The sequence below is a fragment of the Apis dorsata genome, unplaced genomic scaffold (assembly GCF_000469605.1).
Source record: "Apis dorsata unplaced genomic scaffold, Apis dorsata 1.3 scaffold_18, whole genome shotgun sequence".
NCBI lineage: Eukaryota > Metazoa > Arthropoda > Insecta > Hymenoptera > Apidae > Apis > Apis dorsata.
In genome coordinates, this window is record NW_006263320.1 from 160,961 (window position 1) to 169,117 (window position 8,157).

Consider the following 8,157-nt stretch of genomic DNA (forward strand, 5'->3'; position numbering starts at 1 on the left):
TAACTTTTGTCAAGTTAACAAAACTATTTTATTGATTAAAATAGTTATTTTGTTTTAATGATTATGATAAAAAGAGATTCTTTTCAACTACTTTGCAGATATTATATCTACGTAATATATATGTCTATAGAAAGTTTAAACGATTATTGAAATCAAATACACCGAATATATTTCAAAAATCCAAATTAAAATTATATATACTTTACTTTAATCTAAAAAATTTATATTGTTATTTCTAAATGATTATCTTATGAAAAAAAATATAAATTTGTTTTTGCATTAGATATGCGTTATTTTATACTATTTTAATCTTATAAAATATTATCTATATTTAGATTATCTATGTTTAACCATGATAATATAAAATATATTCACATACTAAATAATTTTTATCTAATATATGAATATATTAATAACTTAATATATTCATGTATTAGATGTTTATTAATATATTTAAAACTAATACTTTTTTTAAATACTTTTTTAAAACTATAAAAGCAGAAACATTTTTTATTAATATAATTTCTTTTCTAGGTTAAATATATTTTTATAAATGACATAAAGATGTTTAAAAATATAGTATAGTAAACATGTTTTATGTTTAAAAAATATATAATAATAATAATTATGATAGCAGGTAAAAAACTTATTGATATATATTCTAATTTTATAAATTGATACGTGTAGAGTACATGATAGAGTTTTTAATTTCTTTTATACATTTCACAGAATTAATGAAATGTATATCATGCATTATGATATTCAAAAATAATTTGATTAATACATATTTTTAAATATTTTTTTTTTTTTTTAATATAATTTTTCTAAAATATATATTAATCACTTTCATATTTCCTATATATTGGTAATTTATTCGCTATTACCCAGAAAATGCCGGTTTTGTGACCCGTATAAAGTGGTGCATAATAACGGTATTCGTATGATACTGCGATCTTCATTGTATTGCCGGTATTGTATGAGGTTCGCCAACATAATTAGAATTACTTCCGACATTATGGATTTCAAAAAGTGAGATAAGAAATTGAAAAGAATTAGAATAAAAATAATAATTGAACAATATTTTATTGCAATACTTAAATACATTACATGATCGCAAATGGCACAAATATTACATTGTGCTAGATTTCTTTTAATATCCATTATAATTATCTTAAATACGTATTTCCAATATGTCGTTACCTCGTACATATAGATTAAAACATACTTAGCGTTATTTCATAACGATACTTAACGAAGAGCTTGACGCTTATAATATTTTAACCTACTTTCGTCACCTTCGAGTTATTGGTCGTTTTCTTCGTCGATAATTCAAGCAGGTTATAATGGAAGGGAATAGAGAACGAATGGAATGATACGGCAGGCGCGATTTTCAACGGAAGAATTTCATTCTCGGACCAAACAATGGACGCGAGAACTTGAATCATCGCGCGAGTTAATTACGACAGGAGCGCTTGCATTGCGAATTGCATCGCACCGGAGGATGCCTCGCCATGAATTCTGTCCCGTATATTGGATCAGTCTTGCTTTACGGCTCATTTCGTGGTGCGCAGACCAACGCTAACAACCGGAAATGGACTAGATTCTCTCGTGAAGATAAATTGAACAATCATTGAATAATTTTTCTTTTCTTTTTTTTTATTTTATAATAAAATGATATTTTGTTTGTTTAATGAGGTAAAATTTAATTGAGATTGAGATAATCAATTGAGATAGATCAATTGATTATTTGAAGGATGATAATAAATATTAGAGAATTTTATCGGAATTTTATGAAAAATATTTTCAATTTGTTTGCTATAAGTATGTATTAATAGGTTTGTTAGAATTAATTAATAACTTTAATTTTATTTATTTTGTTCTTTTTTTTCAAAATTAAAAAAATCAAATTCGATAAAACTTTTTCCATGATAATTTTTAATACTTTATTGAATATAATCAATCAAGAAAATTGATAAATAATATCTGTTGAATTTATCGTGAAATTATTTTCCTAAATAATTTGTGATAAAATCATGTATTCAATTTTGTATTGTTAGCAAAGCACTCAGTGAAAATTTGATTGAAATTACTTTAGTGGTTTCGATGAAAATGGATCATAAGCTTTCCCATACAGATATCTATTCTCGTAAACACTAATTAGAAATATTCGCTCATATATTAGTTCATTGTTGCATATAAAACGTCGTTTTCTTAAATAATTTGGTTAAAGTAATTTCCACATGATATTATACTTTTTCCTTCATAATTGACTAATTTTATTATTTCATATTTTTAACAATCTCTATAATTTTCTTAAAGTTTATATAGAATTTCTATAAAATATTATACTTATTTATAATATTATTTATAATATTATTTAAATTCAATTTATAGACTCATTTTAATTAGTCATTAGTCATAATGAGATTATTTAATATTTTTGTTATAAATTTTATCGATTTTTATTTTGATTAATAATGAATTAAAATTTATATAAATGATATTAACATCTCGATTTCAAAGTTTGTAATATGATAATATACATATCAAATTATTACAATATAATAAATCACTTTGTTACGACGCAATCTTATCCAAAATCAATATGTATTAGATAAGAAGATAGAAAAATATTATACATGAATTTATTTAGATAAAATAAATTTTCAAACAGAAAAAATAAATTTAATCTTACTTAATTCGCGCTTAAGTTTTTATACTAGTATTCATTATTTAAAAAAATATGAAACAATAAATTAAAAATCTGTGTTTAGATTCACCACTATTTCATCGATGAAAAATCGATGCCTTGAAGGAAATGGATGGTTTATTTACGAAAAATGTTCGCGTGTTATTCGTAATTAGTTTTGTCAATAAGAAACTTTCTTGAAGACATGTTTCCGTAAAAAAATATGTCTAAAACAGTATTATGCGATAAGAATGTTAAGTCAGATTTTTTTATGTTTAAACATTCGAAGAATATAACAAAATAATAAAACAATAAAATATTATATTGGGTGTCGTCGCAGTTATTTTTATTTGTAATTATTTTATATAGGATTTCTGTAATTTTCAGCACTTTGATTATTTCAATATAACTACTATCTACTTACATGCAAATATTAAATAGAAGTGACTTAACTTATCTATTCTGATAGACAAAGAAAAATATTTATTCAAGATTTATATTGATCATGCATATTACATTTGCTAGAACAGGTTTCTAATATCCTTTCTAATTTATTGCCATTTTAATTCATCTTTAAAAATTAAATATTATATATTTAATTATTTTATCATGAAAAGGAAGGTTACTTGGTTATTATAAAAGTGGGTTTTGTTTCTAAAAAAAAATCTTAATTAGAGAAAATTGATTAAATTAACTTTTTTTCACATCTCTTAATTTTAAATTATTCCATGACACGAATAAAGATATATATATATATATATATATATATACAGGATGTCTTATTCATAGCACAATTTAGGGGATGATCTCTTATTAAAATATAAGTCTCTTATTAAAAAAAAAGAGAACAAAATTTTTCTATATTTTCTCGAGTAATTTTTAAATCAAAAAAAAAAAAAATTTATTCTATATTCTTTGTTTATTTTCACACACAGAATTATTGCATTTGCATAATTCATTTATATTCCAATCGTCATTTAAATTTCATTACTTCTCATTTTATTTTTTCTTTCCACATTATTTCACGAGGATGTATCACCCTCTGCCGATTGTATCACGAATAATGGGATATCCCTTATATTCACATTTCCATCATTCTATTTCGAAACTGTCTTCACTCGCTCCACTTAACTTCTATCATTTCCACACGTATGTACAATGTAACTTTTTCACCGGTAGATCCTCCGCTCCATTTCGTTTTCGCAAATTGCACAAAGAAATCGTCGTTCCGGAAGGGGTGAGAAAACGATTGGAAATTCGAAGTTACAGTGAGATCGATGGAGGGAAGTTATAGGATTCTCGACGACGTGAGAAAGTTGAAAAGCGCTTTTATAAAATCCATAACGCGTCTTGCACGAGCATTTTGTAGCTACGTGTTTCAGGTAAAATTATTGCATCCGGCAAGAAGAACTCTTGCACTTGCGGGTTGTGAGAAGAAACATGCCATCGAAAATGGCCATCGAACATCCATCATCCCGCGCGAAAACAGAGAAATGGAAATTGCATTGTTAAATTCAATTTCTGACGATATTTTTCTTTTGATCCCGATGATTGATCTTTCGGGTTAGCGTTTGCTTTGATGATTCGATAATAGATATTGCGATTGGTTGTGATTCAGTCTCTTTTCAAAGGGATGGAAATTTTTGAAAGGTTGAGATATATTTTTGGAAATTTATAATAATTTGGCAGTGAATAGTATTGGACATTCATTTTGTTTTTAATTAGATAGATTAAAATTGAATTATTAACATAAAAATTTGTAATTTTCGTAATTAAAAATTCAACATTCTGTTTGATAGATATATATTTGTAGATATATATTTGTTAGGCTCTCTAGAATTTTGAAAAAGAGTTTGGCGAGAATAATAATGAACAGTCGTTCGATATCAGTTCGTTATATTGTTAATTTGATTCTTTATAATTAAAATGGATTAATCGTAAAATGTCGCTGATAATTTTCATTGGTTTAGGAAATTACTCATTGATATTAATAAGTAAATATTATAATATTAATCGTTAAACGTCAATTGTTGATTAAATTGTTTGATTATTACTTTCTAATGAAAATTTGGTTGAAATTCTGTTTGATATACGCGAATATATGTATTGTGTATTAAATGAATACTATTACAGCTACATTATTATAACAGCTAAAAGCTATTACAATATTTGACAAATTTCAATAGTTAATCATTAATGTAATTAAATAAATAAATAAATCGTTGATCTAATTGACGATTACATATTTATCCTTATTATTAATCGATTGAATAAAAATAGTAATAATTTAATTAAAAAATTAATCGTAATTTTAAGAATAATTACATTCGTTTACAAATTTGTACAAATTTACATTTTTATGAAAATGTATTAGGAAGATATATTTGAAAATATAGAATTTAAAGAATGAAGCAAAAATATATGATAATTTGAGATTTAAATTTTAGAATTAATGAAGTTTATGATGCAAGATACAAACTTTACAAGAATGAGAAAAAAATTTGGAATTTGAGAATAGAATTTTATCGAAATTAAAAAATATCTAACTATGTTTTTTCGTTGAAATGATAATTCGATTCGCATACATTCGAGTTTTAGATTCAATACTAGAGTTTCGTTTTTATGAAAATGAAAGTTGTATCATTAAATTTTATCTCCAACTACTATTTCGTTGTGTTTGATATTCCACTTTCGTATAAATTCAGAAACAGTCTCGACCAGTTTTTCCATGGACATGAAAATAGCCAACGAATAATTTTTATTAGATTACTCTTGTTATTCACGTTCTTCTACGTTCATTTTTTTAATATTAGTGGTATGAAACCTATTAAAACAAGATCCTATTACAAATGGAATTATATATCCCTTTTAAAAGTTTAAATTTTAAATTCTTGTCATTCTTATTTTTAATATTTGTTTTATATCTACATAGTTTTTAAAAATATATATATATATGAAAACACTAAAACATATATTCTATCAAAAAATAAATATAGTTTATATGCACATTATTCAAATTTTCATTAAAATTATATTTTTTATGTTAGATGAATTTTCTTGTAAAATAACGTATGAAGATTTTTATAATTTTAAAATAATTTAAGATAAATATTTTATATTTAAAGACTTATATTCAAAATAAGAAGGAATAAGAATTATAATAAATTCAGACTTTGAATTAAAATTTCTCTCTGTCCCTTGCATTTCTCATAATCAAATATCCCTCATCTCTAAAAAGTTTCCATTCTTTATCATCTCTTTTATCATTCGTTTACACGGAAACGCTTTCATGAATGAAAAAAATGACAGATAAAAGAGGAAATAAAAATAAAGAATAAAAATATATATATATTTTTTATTATGTAACATTTTGCGTGTGTTTATTATTTAATTTTTTTAGTCTATTGTTTATATTTTGTTAAACATTACTTATAATATGTTAAGAAATTGGATTCATATTCACACATGTTTTGGTTCGTCGAATAGTCGAGCGTATCCCCTCTCCATTCGATACGCGAAATCAAAACACAAAGCGACATTATTCGTTTGTTTGTCGTGTCGATTATACGTTCGAAATTTTCTCGAGACGTGTGTTCTATTTAGTGCGTAATATTTTAATACTATTTTTTTTATCATTTATGCGTTTTATTATTATTATATTTGCGTTTTTATTTTATTAATATTTATTATTATTTAATCGATATATTTTTATTCATTATTTTATTCAACATTATTAGAATTGATTCATTATTAGATTAATTTTTTGACAATTAAATCATTTTGAGTTGATTTCTCATTCACAGGATTAACGCATTAAACGCATCATCGCAAAGACTGTTATACGGACAGCAGAAAACAGGCGAACGCCATTCGAAGATTGCTTTCCATTCACTATCGTGCACACAATTTCGTCCGAACAATCAAGCTAACGTAAACGATCGAATAATTCACGTTTGTACGATTATTTGTTCCGATTCACGTGCAATTTAAATCGTTTCTTTTTCCTTTTTCTTCGTCTTTTTCTTTCTCTGACTACGTTAAATTCAAATTCACTTTAAATTCTCATTCTCGAAACGAATCGCAAATTATTCTGTATGCGCTATAATCTCAAATTCTCTCTGAGTTTATCATTAATTGAATAAAAGTTAGGTAGAGATATTTGAATCCATATGATCTCTCGACCACGCAGACGGATGATCCTCGAATGTTAATTCGGCTAGAAATTCACAGAGATGACTTATGCAGGGAAAAAAAAGATCTCTTTCATCCGTATCCATGTCGAAACCCTTGTCGTCAAAGTTTATTTGATTCAAAGCAATGCTTACCACATTGTTGCATCTTGTGAATAGGATTTCTCGAAATTGCGTTTTGATAATGTTGGTTTTCCACTATACTATATGAAGCAAAATTCGAAATTCATGTTACGTGAAAAATATGAGAAGTGTTTCATCTTGCAAATATTTCGTTTTGGAGTTGATAATTATTTGACGAATAGAAATTGAAATTCTTTGTGATAAATAAAAAATGATAAATTTTGTATAAAATTTTGTTCGTTTAATTTTGTGAATTCTTCATCTTAGCGATAAATAAAATTTCATTCCATTAAGATGAGTCATCTGGTTTCTAAAATAAACATTCTAGAATAAACATCAATTATAATTTTAATAGTGATTAAAAAAATTAAGAATTCTATAGGAAACAGAGTCAATTTGGCTTCTGAATGGCTCTTTGTCTCTAGAGTCAATGATTTATTTGTACGAATAAAATATGTATATGGAATTGTTTGAGATTCTTTGTTTTGCATCTGAATCATTATTTTCAAAATGCAATTGCAATTGAGTGTAAAGAACGAGATAACTATTTAATTGTATTTATAAAAAATATTTAATTAAATAATATTATCAATGTATTATTGATAATATTTTATTATCAATGTATTATCTGATAAATATATTACATATATTTTTTAATAAAAATTATTCATTTTTATGGATTATGTATAAAAGAAAACAAAATTTCAATATATTAATTTTTTATATTTTTCAAAAAATAAAAATAATTCCATTTTTAAATGGAATGTTAAATATATATTTTTTTTTTACATCATATAAAAAGATATATAAGACGAATTCATTCATGAGATATGCAATGATTTTCAATATTCTACGAAATTAAAAATGAAAAGGATATTTTGAATATTTTATGTTATGGATATGGTTTAGCTTATTCACAAAAATAAATAAATTTTTCGTTTTATTTTATTATTTCCTTTATGTAGAAAAAAATTTTTTCTAAAATTTCTTTTTGAAGATTGTAAAAATTTCATTTCTTTGAAAATAAGTGCAAAAAGAATTTTATTTTTTTTAAAAGCAACGATGTTATCTTCAATATCGTGTTATCATCACTTGCTAAAGAAATGTAATATTCGATTACATCATGATTCAGTGGCAAAAAAAAAAAAAAAAAAA

General features: G+C 24.2%; 1 protein-coding gene across 4 annotated transcripts in view; it reads left to right on the plus strand.

The window, feature by feature from the left end:
- LOC102678659 (polypeptide N-acetylgalactosaminyltransferase 5) overlaps nt 1-8,157 on the plus strand; it is a 28,891-nt gene that overhangs the window by 3,999 nt on the left and 16,735 nt on the right. The gene's annotated exons all lie outside the window — the stretch shown is intronic.